The sequence below is a fragment of the Eubalaena glacialis genome, chromosome 17, assembly GCF_028564815.1.
Source record: "Eubalaena glacialis isolate mEubGla1 chromosome 17, mEubGla1.1.hap2.+ XY, whole genome shotgun sequence".
NCBI lineage: Eukaryota > Metazoa > Chordata > Mammalia > Artiodactyla > Balaenidae > Eubalaena > Eubalaena glacialis.
Window position 1 is genome coordinate 71,547,720 of NC_083732.1, and position 14,603 is coordinate 71,562,322.

Here is a 14,603-nt window from a genome sequence, read left to right on the forward strand (position 1 = left end):
ACATAATGAAATAATTAACACATTAAGTTTAGTGAACATCCATCATTTCCTGCAGATGCAAAATAGAAGAAAATGAAAAAAGTTTTTTTCCTTGTGAAGGGAACTCTTAAGATTCACTCTCTTAACAATTTTCATATATAACATACAGCAGTGTTCATTAGATTAACCATGTTCTACATAAAATTCTCTTGTACTTATTTATCTCATAACTGGAAGTTTGTACCTTTTGACCACCTTCATCCAATTCTTCCTCTGCCCACTCCCTGACTCTGGAACCACAAATACAATCTCTTTTTCTATGAGTTCTTGTTTGTTTGTTTGTTTGTTGAAGTATAATTGACCTACAACACTATGTTAATTCTTGGTTCACAACATAGTGATCTGATATTTCTATATGTTAAAAAATGATCACCATGATTAGTCTAGTTAGACTCTGTCACCATACAAAGATATTACTTTATTATCTACTCTATTCCACATGCTGTACAATTCATCCCCATGACTCATTTATTTTGTAACTAGATGTCTGTACCTCTTAATCTCCCTCGTCTATTTGACTCATCCCCAACCCCTCCCCTCTGACAACCACCTGTTTGTTGTTTGTAACTATGACTCTGTTTCTGTTTTGTTATGTTTGTTTATTTGTTTTGTTTTTTAGATTCCACGTATAAGTGAAATCATGGTATATGTCTTGCTCTGTCTGACTTATTTCATTTAGCATAATACCCTCCAGTTTACTCCGCATTGTCACAAATGGCATGATTTCACTCTTTATTATGGCTGAGTAATATTCCATTGTATATAAATACCACATATTCTTTATCCATTTGTCTACCAATGAGCACTTAGGTAGCTTCCATTTTTTGACTGCTGTAAATAATGCTATGTTGAACATAGGAGTGAATCTATCTTTATGAATTATTGTTTTTGTTTTCCTTGGGAAAATGCCCAGGAGTGGAATTGCTGGATCATATGTAGTTCTTTTGTTAATTTTTTGAGGAACCCCCATATGGTTTTCCATAGTGGCTCCACCAATTTATACACCCATCAAGAGTGGACAAGGGTTCCCTTTTCTTCACATCCTCATAAACACTAGTTATTTGTTGTCTTTTTGATAATAGCCATTCTGACAGGTGTGAGGTGATATCTCATTGTGATTTTGATTTCCATTTCCCTGATGATTAGTGATGCTGAGCATCTTTTCATGTGTCTATTGACCATCTGTGTGTCTTCTTTGGAAAAATGTCTATTCAGCTTTTCTGCCCATTTTTAATTGTTTTTTTTTTTGACATTGAGTTCTATGTGTTCTTTATATATTTTGGATATTAACCTCTTATCAGATATATCATTTGCAAATATCTTCTTCCATTGAGTAGGCAGCTTTTTAATTCTGTTAATAGTTTACTTCACTGTGTAAAGCTTTTTAGTTTGATGTAGTTCCATTTATTTATTTTTGCTTTTGATTCCCTAGCCTGAGTAGCCAAAAAAAAAAAATCACCAAGACCGATGTCAAAGATAACACTGCATGTGTTTTTTTCTTGTAGTTTTATTGTTTCAGGTCTTACATTTAAGTCTTTAATCCTTTTTGAGTTTTTGTATGTAGTGTGAGAAAGTAGCCTCCTTTGATTCTTTTGCATGTAGATGTGTAGTTTTTCCACAACCATTTATTGAAGAGACCGTCTTTCCCCCATTGTATATTCTTGTCTACTTTGTCATAGATTAATTGACCATATAAGTGTGGGTTCATTTCTGGGCTCTCTATTCTGTTCTATTGATATGTGTCTTTTTTGTGCCAGTGCCATACTGTTTTGATTACCTAGCTTTGTAGTATAGTTAGAAATCAGGGAGTGTGATACCTACAGCTTTGTTCTTTCTCAAGATTGTTTTAGCTGTTTGAGGTCTTTTGTGTTTCCCTACAAATTTTAGAATTATTTATTCTAGTTCTGTGAAAAGCACCACTGGTATTTTGATAGAGACTGCATTGAATCTGTAGATTTCCTTGGGTAGTATGGTCATTTTAACAATATTAGTTCCTCCAATCCATGGGCATGGTATATCTTTCCATTTGTTTGTCATCTCAATCTTTCATCAGTGTCTTACAGTTTTCTGAGTACAAGTCTTTTACCTCTCTAGTTGGATTTATTCATAGATATTTTATTCTTTTTGATGCAGTTGTCAATGGGATTGTGTTCTTAATTTCTATTTTTGATAGTTCATTGTTAGTGTATAGAAATGCAATTGATTTCTGTATATTAATTTTGTATCCCACAACATCCCTGAATTCATTTATTATGATAGTTCTAATAGTTTTTTGGTGGCATCTTTAGGATTTTCTCTGTATAGAATCATGTCATCTGCAAACAGTGACAGCTTTACTTCTTCCTTTCCAATGTGGATTCCTTTTATTTCTTTTAATTTTGTGATTGCTGTGGCTAGGACTTTCAATGCTATGTTAAATAAAAGTGGTGAGAGTGGACATCTTTGTCTTGTTTCTGATCTTAGAGGAAATGCTTTCAGCTTTTCATCGTGAAGATATTGACAGTAGGTTTGTCATACATGGTCTTTATTATGTAAGGTATGTTCCCTCTATACCCACTTTGTTGAGAGTTTTTTATTTTATCATAAGTGGATGTTGAATTTAGTCAAAATCTTTTTCTGCATCCAATGAGATTACCATATGATTTCTATTCTCTAATTATTTAATGTAATATATCACACTGACAGATTTGGGTATATCACTTGTATCCCTGGGATAAATCCCATTTGATCATGGTATATGATCCTTTTACTGTATTGTTGAACTTAGTTTGCTGATATTTTGTTGAGGATTTTTGCATCTACGTTCATCAGTGATAATTGTCCTACAATTTTCTTTTTTGTGGTGTCCTTGTCTGGTTTTGGTATCAGGGTGATGCTGGCTTCATGAAATGAGTTCTGAAGCTTCCCTTCCTCCTCAATTTTTAAAAATATTTTGAGAAAGATTGTCTTTAATTCTTCTTGAAGTATTCTGTAGGATTAATATGTGAAGCTCTCTGGCCATGGACTTTTGTTTGTTGGGTTTCTTTTTTTAATTGCTGATTCAATTTCATTACTGGTGACTGGTCTGTTAATATTTTGTTTTTCTTCCTGATTCAGTCTTGGAAGATTGTACATTTCAAGAATTTATCCATTTCTCCTAAGTTTTCCCTTTTATTGGCATATAATTGTTTGTAGTAATCTTTTATGATCCTTTGTATTTCTGTGGTGTTGATTATAACTTCTCCTATTTTATTTCTGATTTTTTAATTTGGACCCGCTCTATTTTTGTCTTGATGTGTCTGGCTAAAATTTTATCAATTTCGTTTAGCTTTTCAAAGAAGTAGCTCTTAGTTTCATTGATCGTTTCTACTTTTTTAGCCTCTATTTCATTTATTTCTACTCTGATCTTTATTATTTCTTTCCTTCTACTAGCTTTGGGTTTTGTTTGTTCTTCTTTTTCTAGTTTTGTTAAGTGTAAAGTTAGGTTGTTTATTTGAGATTTTTCTTGTTTCCTGAGGTAAGCTTATAGGCTTCCCTCTTAGAACTGCTTTTGCTATGTCCTAAAGAATTTGGATCATTGTGTTTTGTTTTCTTTTGTCTCCAGGAATTTTTTTGATTTCCTCTTGTTTTTCTTCAGTGACCCATTGGTTGTTTAGTCACATATGTTTAGCTTCTATGTGTTTGTGTGTTTTACTGTTTTTTCTTATAGTTGATTTATAGGTCATAGCCCTGTGCTCAGAAAAGATGGTTGATATGATTTCAATCTTCTTAAATCTAGTGAGACTTGTTTTGTGGCCTAGCATGTTATCTATCCTGGATAATATTCCATGTACAATTGAGAAGAATGAGCATTTTTGTTTGTTTTGGAATGGCATGTTTCATATATATCTATTAAGTTCATCTGATCTAATATGTCATTTAAAGCCAGAGTTTCCTTGTTGATTTTCTGTCTGAATGATTTGTCTATTGATGTAAGTGGGGCATTACATTTTCCTACTATATTGTTGTGATACTGTCAATATCTCCCTTTATGTTTGTTAATATTTGCTTTATGTATTTGGTGCTCTTATGTTGGGTCCATATATATTTACAGTTGTTATATCTTCTTGTTGGATCAATCCCTTTATCTTTATATAATGTCCTTCATCTCTTATTGCAGTCTTTGTTTTACAGTTTATTTTGTCTGATACAAATATAACCACTCCAGCTTTCTTTTAGTTTTCATTTGCATGGAGTGCCTTTTTCCCACCCCTCACTTTCAGTCTGTATATGTCTTTACATCTGAAGTGGATCTCTAGTAGGCAGCATATATATGGCTCTTGTTTTTGTATTCATTCAGCCACTCTGTGTCTTTTGATTGCAGCATTTAGTCCATTTACATGTAAAGTAATTGGTAGGAATGTACTTATTGCTGTTGTGTTAATCATTTAGGGGTTGTTTTTCTTGTTCTTTTTTGTTTCTTTCTTCTTGTTTGCACTCCTCCCTTATGATTTGATGATTATCTTTAGTGTTATATTTGGATTCTTATTTCTTTTGTGTGTGTGTATTATTCTAGACTGTTGTTTTGTGGTTACCATGGGATTTATATGCATGGCCTGCTGGTACAGTATTTGGAGCTCACCAGGACCTTGGGAGTTCTGGGGCTGGTGGGGGTTTGCTAGGGGGTGAAGCTGGATACCAGCATGGCTGGCTGCAGTGCCCAGGGGGTAACAGGGCTGATGCAGGCTTGCTGGTGAGTCAGTCCAATTCCCATAATATCTGGCTGTGAGTTCTGGGGTATCTCAGAGCTGGTGCTAGTGCACTGTGGCTAAGTAAGTCCACACTGCTAATAGGCTAGAGGGAGGACTCCAAAATGGCACTTGCCATCATCAGTGTCCTCGTGGCAGAACAAGCTCCCAAAAATGGCTACCACCCATTAGGGAAGTCCTAGCTGCCTCCTGCCTCTCTGAAAAGTTCTCTAAGTTCAGCAAGTGAGTTTGACCCAGGGTCTATTCAAATTACTGCTTCTGCGCTAGGTCTCAGGGATTATGAACTTTTACCTGTGCCCTTTAAGAGCAGAGTCTCTGTTTCCTACAACCTTCTGGCCCTCTTGTACCTAAGCCCCACTTGCCTTCAAAACCAGAAGTTCTAGAGGCTCATATTCCAGGTGCAGGACCCTGGGGCTGTGGAGCCCAATGTGGGGCTCAGACCTCTCCCTCCTTGGGGATAACCTCTGCAATTGTAATTATCCTCCCATCTGTGGGTTACCTACCCAGGGGTGTGGGTATATTAACTATCTTCTTACCTGTATCTTCATGGTTCCTTCTGTATATCTTTAGTTGTGGAATATCTTTTCTTCTAGTCTTCAGACTAGAAGACTAGAACTATCATTGTTCTCAATGATAGTTGCTCTGTAAATAGTTGTAACTTTGCTGTGTCTTGGGAGGAGGTGAGCTCAGGGTCTTCCTACTCTGCCATCTTGGCCGCTCCTCTCTGTATTATTTCTAACAATGGTATTAAAATTACAATTATGTTAAAATGAACATTTTAATTCAAAAAAAATGTTAGCTCCAAAAAGAAATGTTTTGTGGTTAACAGGTACAGGTCATTCAAGTCAAGCTCTTATTGACTGTAGTATCAACAACTCTTAGAAAGGATTTATCTTATATGAGAAAGGATTATCTTGACTTATTTCTTAAGTAAGAGGGATTGGAATTGATTAAGCTGTCTTTCTCCACAAAGGATTCTCCTGCCGTATAATAAGAGAACATGCACAGATTTTCTTTGTTGCACTTGTGAGTTATCCTTGGCTATGCCTGCCTAGCTTGGTAGAAAGGATTCTTGAATTTGTATTTTCAGAAAACCTGAATTTAGGTCTAGGCCATGGCACCAAAATTTGCTTTGCTTCTCTTTTCAGATTCAGGGTTCTCAGCGTTCTTAGTTTACTCTTCTGAAATACAAGAGGATGTGGAGATAAAGAATGACAATGACTAGACAATCTCTCTAGTTTCAGCTACATCTAAAAGGTTGTGACTCTGGACTTCCAGTCCTAGCACAAATGTTCTTTATAGGCACAAATAACCCTCCACACTTGGGCTTTGAAGGAAACAGCTGGAGGCACCATTCTTACTTTTGTGTAATAAAGCACATTTTTACAGAGCAGATTTGAGGACAACCTCTCACTCGATTTTCATTAAAGAATAGCCAAGAGTGTTAATGACATCCCTCCGGGAGACCCTGAAATTTTGTCCTAAGTTTTGGTAATAAGATGTAATATTTTATCACAAGTTGGTTAGAGCTGGGCTTGCTGCCTTTTGGAGAGATTGGCATCAATCTACAACCTCTTCAGGAGAAAAAAAAGTGAGAAGCAATCGAGGGAAAAATGAAATGGGCCTTGTACTTATAAAGATCTATCCTGGGTAATCTGGCAAGGAGAAGGTCTTCTGATAAACAGGAAAATTCTGACTGAGAATGGGGAGAGAGGAAGAATATTAAGAGAAGTGCTCTTTCAGTTGAGACACGGACTTCAACATTTATTGAAGTAATTTTTACTAAAACATAGTCAGAAGTACAAATTATATGAGAATTTTCTGTGCTGTTGTTGAGATGTACAGACTCCTAAGGTCCACCAAGGGTCTATTAACCAAAAAAGCTCTAATCACCTCAAATCTGCATTCTTTTTTTTTTTTAATTAATTAATTAATTTATTTATGGCTGTGTTGGGTCTTCGTTTCTGTGCGAGGGCTTTCTCTAGTTGTGGCAAGCGGGGGCCACTCCTCATCGCGGTGCGCGGACCTCTCATTATCTCAGCCTCTCGTTGCAGAGCACAGGCTCCAGACGCGCAGGCTCAGTAATTGTGGCTCACGGGCCCAGCCGCTCCGCGGCACGTGGGATCTTCCCAGACCAGGGCTCGAACCCGTGTCCCCTGCATTGGCAGGCAGATTCTCAACCACTGCGCCACCAGGGAAGCCCTCAAATCTGCATTCTTAATGAGCACACTATAGTAGAGGCAATTCCTATTTCCATGCTTTAGGACAGAGGTACTTATGCCCCCAGCTACTAATAGTACTATCTGTTGTTAAATGATAGTTGAGTTACTCCCTGGGAGTTTCCCAACTCTGAATTCTTTTCCCCTGTCTCTACCCCAGAATATCCTTCACCCAATTACTGATTGATATGGAGGGGTATTAACAAAAACATGGGCCCTTTGCCTAAATTTAGGAAAACTCTGGAGGGCCATTCCATTTCTAGAAGCTCTGAGAGATAGACTGGGGCCTTAGTTTCAACTGCACCTTAAACAACTTCTCCTCTGTCCATTCCTATTTCCCACACTATCTTTCAGTTGTTTTTTTTTTTTTTTTTTTTTTTTTCAAAAGGCAGACCTAATAAACCATCTGGAAAATAAAAACTTTAATTTCAAAGTATTATTACTGAGGAATTGGATGGAAGACACACTGTAAATAGGTATTTTTCTAGGTGCTTATCTCTATACTTCAGAAAAATCAACAACAAAAGACCTCAGTCCTGGACTATGGTGTAAAAGTCCAGGAATCTGTTTTTTTTTTTTTTTTATTTTGCTTCCTAAGGTTTATTTTTTTCCAGAACAAAAAAGAACATTGGGCAAACTTCCCTTCTAGTTAAATAGAAATATATCCTCTATTGAAGATACAGAAAATATTAATCATGCTCGTTTCATAGTAATATATAATTTTTGTTTTGGATAAACAAAATTAATTGATAAGGAATTGTTGATTCTTAGATGAGAGACAGGAATCTGTTTTAATCTTCATGGGTTGCCACCTACGCTCTTAAGTCATTCAAAAGGAGCAGCAGAGGACCAACTGGAAAGAGCGGCTGTAACGAGCATGTCCATTGTGCAAGTGACAGTAGAAATGGTGACCACAAGAAACGTCAGCAAGAGCAAAGCAATGGAAGCAATGTTAAATGGAAGCTGCAACAGCGCAAGAAGACAGCTTCAGAGGTTGCCCAGTGGGGTGCCAAGCATACAGAGCAGCATCACACCCCCTCGTGGAAGGAAGGAACTTGGACAGTCACTTCAGAGACTAGGTGTCCTGTAAGAAGTAAAGTCAATGGAAGACAGCGGGAGTTGGCATTCCAGCAGTCATGTTCACGAGGGTTCACCAAGAGACTCATTACTGATTTGTGGCTTTACTGTTAGCGTCTGGGACAACATGTGTAATTGATACATACAAAATAGTCTGCTCATCCGCCCTCGTCTTCTGAATTCTGCTCTCCATGGTCACCATGCAAGAGAGTGACTCTGCCTCACAACACACCTACACAGGTGAGGGGGATACTGAGCTGAGCTCAGTGAATCACAATTTCTTCCTCAAGCCCCCTTGGAGGAGATGACCTAAATGACAGGAAGAAGCCAACCATGCCAAGTTCATAGAGAAGAGTGCTTTAGGAGCTACAGGTAATGATTCCGAAGTGGGAACAAGCTTGTCTTGGCTGAGAAACAAAGACTGCCAATATGTAGTGTAGTAAGGAAGAAAGATAGAAGTTCAACAGGAAATTATGGAAACAGAGAGAAGGCAGATCGTGTAGGACCTTATGGAGCAGGGCATCCTGAGATAGAAGACATCTGAAAGCTTCTAAGCACACGAGTGACATGATCTCACACTGGCTGTTCCCTGGAGAAATACAGACGAGCAAGTGCGGAAGAAAGATAGATAGATAGGTGTCTCTGACAATAGACACAGGATGATGGCAGTGTGGCTAGGGTGGTAGCAATGAGGATGAAGACAAGTGTCCATAATGACCAGGCCCTCATCTGACCTGTGCCATGGGAAAATCTGAATGTCTCCTTCCAATGCTCAGAACTAATAACAAGAACTCAAATTGGAAGAGTTTTCTGAATTTCTGACATCCTATGAGGTTTGTAAAGGGGAATCCTTGTAGTTTTACAGGTAGAGAAATTGGGGTGTCCACTCACAGTCAACCAGAACATGGAGAGTGGCTCTAGGACTCAAATCCATTGGATGACAATGCCATACTCTTCCTACTGGCCCACCGACCACACTTTAGATGTTCCGAAGCATTTGTTTTGTCAGATGCAGAATTGTCTGTACTGAGTTCTTCTGGAGGTCAGAACAGACAGTTATAGCAGTTGTCCTGCTCTGTGTCTAAAGGAGAAGAAGGCCACCTATTTCTAGAGAAAATCTTAAGGCTGTAGCAAAGCCCCAAATTGGGTGAATTAAAATTCATTTTTGAGAAGTAAAAGTCCTTTATATTTGAGTTAAATGGCCCAGTCCTTGGTCTAGTGGTTTGCTGAATAAAGAAATTTTAGAAAACAGTAAGGAATGAATGAAGAAAAAAAAGAGGAAAGGAACATTAATGCAGTTAGTTGTTTAGGAAAGAGGGGAGAGAAAAGAAAACTGTATTAAACCTCTATTATGTGGAAAGTATTACTTCTAGGTACTTTTCATATGCTATCTTAATTACACAATAACTCTAAGAGGTGAGTGTCATTCCCATTATCATTTAGATGAGGAAATGATACTCCAAAAAAGTGAAATAATTTTCTCAAGTTTCTACAGCTGATAGGTAGCAGTGTAATCATTTGAATACAAGTAAATCTGTAAGCAAAGCCTGAATACATCATGAATCAAAGCTCTAAACTTGTTCTGGCCTTGTGTACTTCCAAAGTGAGTAAAACTTCATTTTGGGGTGAGAACTTTAGAATCTCCATTTTTGACATGTTATGATATTTCTTAATGGTGATGAAAATTTCAGGTACTGTGGTAGACTACCCAGGGTGGCTTTTTATTTAAAATCTAAATATCAAAGACTCATAAGCCTTAGATCTTATAATTTACAATTCCTTTTGGAGGAAATGGATTCAAGCATAGTCTCAATGCCAAATTTAAGAGTAGAGTAACTGCCCAGAAATTGCAGATTTGAGGTTTTCTGCATTACAAATCAGGTCCAAAACATCTGGGTAAAAGAGACCCAGATGCTAGCCTCAGGGTTTATAGCCAGCTGTGAAGCCTTGAGAGCAAGGTGCTAAAGTTAACTGAATTGCAGTTTATATTTTGGGATAAAGATCCTGGACTTTCTACCCTCTCCCTTTCTTTCTTTGTACCTTTCCCCATTCCAACAAAGATCTGAGGCAGCTGAGTTGCACTGAATAACCTGAAGTTTTCTTTCTACACTGATTCTGCTAATAGCTTCATAAAACTGGCCAATCAACTTTGATTCCAAAAGGTCCTTCTTCCAGGACTTTTATTTCCTGAAAGCTTTCATCTGGTTTTTTTTCCTGTTTTTTTTTTAGTTAAACAGACACTTCACATGTCTGGAGAGATGGGATGTGTACTTACATGACATACCCATGCCTCTGTTCTTTCTAAGACTGAACACATGTAGTGTAATTTTATCCTGATCTGGTCAAAAAATGATTGCATTTGATCTTGTGACTCAACTCAATCCAAGGCAGAGAATAAAATGCAACCTTTCCCTTATTTTATAAAGCAACTGTTCCTCTTTTGAGTCATTGCTGTCATACATTGCCAAAGTTGTTTCAAAGATCAGGCTCACCCACTCACTGTACTTTTCCCCAACATATCAGGATTAAACTCCTTGCTGCCCTGAATAGCAGAGCTAAAATAAGTCACTTAGGCTTGTCTTAGCTACAGTGTGGAGAGCTTTCTGACAGCAAATGGGTAAACCAAACTCTTTTGAGAAGACCCTGTTTCTATAGCTCAGGGGGGAGACAAAAGATCCTGCAAGCTCCTCCCTCTTTCCCCGTGGTCTTCACATCTGGAGCTGATTACTCAAGTCATAAGCAGGTTAAGCTCTGAGTATTGTTTCTCAATCTTGAGTGAAAACAAATCCAACTTGTGGTGTCAGGCATTGTATACCAGCATTGTCTAAGCTATGTACTGCAGGATGATAGTGTTAATCCAGATATTAACCAACATCCTTGTGGAAAAGATACCATAGTTATCAAAGTGTAAAGATTTCTGTACGTAATGGGCCCGTCTTGCTGATTCATAAAGTTCATCAGCACGCTGAAGGTTTGTGAGAATTTCTTCAGTGAAGAAACTTGATATCCTCAGTGTTTCCTAAACATGCCTAAGGATAACACCCTTTTATCTCATGGAAGATCTTTCACCATCTCAGGGCACTGGAAAAGCAAGCACTTACTACATAAAGCGTTTTCCTTCCAAGCACGGAGCCTGGTATATAGTAAAATCCTAATAAATATTTGTAGAAAGTCAAATAAGTACATGAATGAGTGAAATTCTATAAAGTAAGGATATATATTCATCTGCACAGACTTGTACTGTCAATAACTTTTTTCTGACAGAAATACATTTAACATCACCCAACCCATGTTTATTGAGTTCCTGCTAGTTAAGAGGCTCTATGCTAGGAGTTGAGGACTGCAGAATCTAGAACAAGATGATGGTAACACAATATCATATGTGGAGGAGAGATAGTAAGTATATGGTGCTATGGAATATATGTGGCAGTGGTACAGGGTAGATTTCTGGAGAAAGTGATATCTGAGTTGAGTCTTAAATGACAAATGAGAGTTAGCCGTGCAAAGAGGTGACTCCACGAATATATCCAATGTGCATGTATAGGAAAGTCCTCACATGTGCTGTATTTAAGCAATTGTTAATCATTTATTATTACCCATATATTTTATGTTTTGAAGACAAAACTTACTATCAGAAATGCTTTTGTTGGGCAAGAGGACTGACTTTATATTCCAGGAAACCAGATAACACAGGAACACGTGTCAAAAATACCCAAAATATATCAAGGAAAACATGAACCACAAACCAAAATAGGAAATGCAGCATTTAACATTAAGTTATTAAGTTAAAAATGTGATTTTTTTCAGGATTGTGCATCTTCATTACAGGAATTCTAGTGAATCACTGCTTCACCTTTCTCAAAACTGAAAAAGAGCCTCCTACCCATAGGTGTTCCTTTCTCTTAATTATGAAAGCCTCACAATCTCTACTCTTTCTGCCTTAAGTTATAAGTCTGTCCAGGGATAAAGGAGTTCTTTATAACTCCTGGACAGTTCTTTATAAATGGAAAGCTGGGAACTTGATTTGTTTTTATAGAACTTCAACCCTCTGGCTGTTTCTCAAGCTGTACTGGGAGTTTCACTCCCTCACCCACTTATTTAGTTCACAAGCTTTTACTGAGTTCCTACCATGTGACAAACTATATACTAAGATCAGAAGATGGGATGCAGATACAATCTCACACAGTTCCTTCTTGCATTGAGTTTATCCACTAATAAGAGAGATAGATATTAAATAAGGAATCATAGAGATGAGAAAAAATAAGTACTAAAAATGTTATATTAGATAGAATAGGGGAATGAACCCATTATGGTAGTTGCGGAAGGCATCCCTGAGGAAGTAATGATTGAACTGGGGCTGAAGTGTAATATAGAAGATAATTAAACAAAGATGATGGTGGGAAGGAAGTTAGGTTGGGAAAAGCTTTTGGAAATGCCCACAGGAGGGTAAGAGCATGGTTTGCTGGAGAAACTCAAAGAATTCCTTGAAGGCAAGCAAAATTTATTATTTTTGAAATCCCAGCAAAGTCTGGCACATAATCACACTCAAAATCTGTTTGTTGAATGAATGCCTTCACTTAGTAGACAATGCCAAGGTATTGACAATGCCCACTGCCCAAATCAAAAAGAAAGTGGAGTCCTCACATCACAAAGCTTTTCCTGTAAGCAAAGTGCAAAGAATGCCACAGATTTTCTTTAAAGAAAATTCATTACTTGAGTCCATCCTTTATTCCTTGTTCTTTTATGTAATCATTTGCTTATTCACCAAATTGCTAGTCACTAAGGAGGATTCAAAAATGATGAAAATGTAGCATCACCTTCAAAAACCTTTTGGTCTACTAGGATATTAGGATGTGCACCGATATTCATAACATAAGGCAGAAGAAAAAGCCTGGACTGCATGACAGAGATAAAATGAAATATGAGAGTGAAGGGGAGCAAGAAATCCCTTTAAGTTGAGGTATTTGGGGAAGAAGATGGTAGTAAAATTATGCCTTGAATGGAGAATATAGAAGAATTTTGACAAATAGATATGGGGAGGGAAAAAGCCATTTCAGGTTGAGAGCAAAATGCAAACAAAGATAAAGGACAAAGTGTGCGCAAGAGGGAGCAAAAAATCTAGTTTAGTTAGACCGCAAAAACAGGAAGATGAAGACTTGCAAGAGAGGATATAAGTAGATAATCATCAACCCTGAATCTTTTTTTTTTAAATTTTTTAATTTATTTTTGGCTGCGTTGGGTCTTCGTTGCTGCACGTGGGCTTTCTCTAGTTGTGGAGAGCGGGGGCTACTCATCATTGCGATGCGCAGGCTTCTCACTGCGGTGGCTTCTCTTGTTGTGGAGCACGGGCTCTAGGCACGCAGGCTTCAGTAGTTGTGGCACACGTGCTCAGTAGCTGTGGCTCGCGGGCTCTAGAGCACAGGCTCAGTAGTTGTGGCACATGGGCTCAGTAGTTGTGGCTAGCGGGCTCTAGAGCACAGGCTCAGTAGTTATGGTGCACGGGCTTAGTTGCTCTGTGGCATGTGGGATCTTCCCGGACCAGGGCTTGAACCTATGTCCCCTGCATTGCCAGGTGGACTCCTAACCACTGCGCCACCAGGAAAGTCCCCGAGTCTTTCTTAAACATTTAATGCTTTTATCTTGTTGACACTGAGATTAAGTTAAACCTTATATTCAGAGTTAGACCTTAGAAGGATAATTTTGACAGAAATGTAGAGAATCCATTGGATGAAACTGAAGTGGGGGAAAATGAAGGATTTAGGAAGTGTTTTTAACAGTTCAGGTAAGAAATACAGAACATCTTAACCAATGTGAGAGATGAATTTGAGGGACAAGGCAGAGGTGGAATCAAATGGTCGTAGTGACCTGCTGGTTACAGGGGGTATAAAAGAAGGCAAAGATAGTATTTGGGCAACTGGCTGGATGTGATGCTATTCATTAACTGAGGATGTGAAACGAGAGGCAGATTTGGAGGAAATATGATGAGAGTAGCCAAGGAAGTGACTGGAAGAACAATACCAGTTTATTATAAGCACACTTGAACCAAATCATGTTATAACCATAATTGTTTATGTGGGATATTCAAATCCAAAACACCATAAAGTAGTTCAGTTTACAACAATTGTAGCATCCTATTCAAAAATATCTGCATGTACTACGATCTTTCAAATTTAAACATCACATTCTAGCGTTCCTCCCAGTTGGATTATTGTCTTCCATGACCCACCCTGAAATTTACTTTCTGTGGTTAAATCTCAACTCGTACTTAAAACACAGCCTATACCTTAATTAAACTTGTCAATTCTGTTTTAAAATCACATATCAGAATCACACCTCTATTGCCCATATTAATTCCCATATGATTCTTTTCATCTAAAAGTCCCTAGTTCCCACCCAAATTTGCACATCTTTAAGAATCACCTCAGTACCATGCTATCTCAAAGCCTACCTTTACAGAACTAATTGTACATTTCATTCCTTCTTTTTTTATACCCACTATTTACACTCTTATTATTTCATTTTGTGTCAAAATCTCATATAA